The sequence below is a fragment of the Otolemur garnettii genome, unplaced genomic scaffold, assembly GCF_000181295.1.
Source record: "Otolemur garnettii isolate 467f Iridium unplaced genomic scaffold, OtoGar3 scaffold00007, whole genome shotgun sequence".
NCBI classification, from domain to species: domain Eukaryota; kingdom Metazoa; phylum Chordata; class Mammalia; order Primates; family Galagidae; genus Otolemur; species Otolemur garnettii.
Window position 1 is genome coordinate 8,772,166 of NW_003852402.1, and position 1,790 is coordinate 8,773,955.

The window sequence follows — 1,790 nt, forward strand, 5'->3', positions numbered from 1 at the left end:
CGGGCTGGGGATTTGAACCCGCCACCTTAGGTGTACGTGGCTGGCGCCTTAGCCGGTTGAGCTATAGGCGCCGAGCCGCTCCTGTGTGATCTTAAGCAACTTGCTCACCACCCTCATCTTTAAAATGGGGTCATTGATACCTACTCCATGATGGGATGTTACCTGTTAAATGGGATAATACAAGCCAGCTACATGCCTGGAACAGTTAAAACCCATTAAATAGTAGTTTGGGGGTTTTCTTGTTTGTCTTTTAAAAATTTCAAGTTTCACTTGGAGATGAGACAGGGATCAGAGATTTATGGGCCTGTCCAAGGTCATCTGGGGCACCCAGTGGTAAGAAGGCTTACGTGGTCTGTCCCCAGACAAGAACCTGCAACAGCCCTTTTTTTTTTTTTTTAAGAGTGCTGTGGCATCATAGCTCACGGCAACCTCAAACTCTTGGGTTCAAGAGATTCTCTTATCTCATCCTCCCAAGTAGCTGGGACTACAGGTGCCCACCACAATGCCTGGCTACTTTTAGAGAGGGGGTCTGGCTCTGGCTCAGCCTGGTCTCAAACCTGTGAGCTCAGGCAGTCCACCCGCCTTGGCCTCTCAGAGCGCTAGGATTACAGGCATAAGCCACTTTGCTTGGCCAGTCCATGGGTTTTTTAGTTTTCAGATCTGTGGGCCTCCGTCTGGAGGTTGATTTGAGAATCTGGGGCTGGGCTCAGGAATCTGTATTTTTAGCAGGTAGTTCTTCAGTGCCAAAGGACTGCTGTGCAGCTAGGCTGGGGCCTGCAGCCCAATCTTCCCCACCCCATGTGATGGCAGGTGGCATTTAGCTGCTCACGCCTGGGATGATGTGGGGCTTCCCACCTCCCACAGGCAGCCCCTTCCCAGGTCCAACAATTCACAGGCTTAGAAAGTCCTTTGTAATATGGAGCTAAACTCATCTCCTGATCACTCTGCCCAAGTTCCTTAACCTGTCCGTTCTGTACTCTTTCCTCATCTATAAAATGGGTGTTGGTGATAGGACCCAGGAAGCTTCAGACACAAATTCCTGCCCAGTGGGCTGGGCAACGACCCCTGGGACTCAGGCTTTGTCAGCCCCCAGCAGGCACTATTCAGGGTGAGTTTTATTAGGATTACCTGGGCCCCTCAGCCTGGGGCCTGCTGGGGCTCCCTGTGATATGGTGTGGGGGGGTGTCTATAAACCTATAGGATTGACATGGTGCTCTTCTGGAAGCATCAATTTACTTGATAAAGAGTAATCTTAAAATGTGACTTTTGAAAAAAATTAAGGCTATTTTGTACTAAAATGAGTGTAGGGATATTATGGCCTTCACTACAAAACTCACCTACTCAAAATAATGACATTTAATTTTCTACAAGGCCCAAAACTTTGGGGGGGGGGTCCTGGGGTGGGAATAGTAGTTTTCTGTAGGGTAATAACATTGCTTGTAATGAAGTTCAGAAGCTCTGCCCTGGGAAACTCATCTGTTTGTCCATTCATGCTCACCTAACCCTCCTTAACCACTTCCCAGGGCTGGTCTGGGCCAACTGAGACGCCTGAAGGAGTGTCCAGGGAGTGGTGAGGGGGCACACCAGTGACTCCCATGCATTGCCAGGAAGAGGAAGGCTGGAGCCAGAGGAGGTTCTTGAGCTCAGCACCATTGTACCGCTTAATCATGGTGCATGTGGAAACCAGCCATGGGGCTCTAAGGCCCACCCCTGCCTCTGGCAGGGGCTCTCTGTGACTTAGGAGGACCAGGGCAAGAAAGAACTGGGGGCTCGGCGCCTATAGCTCAACC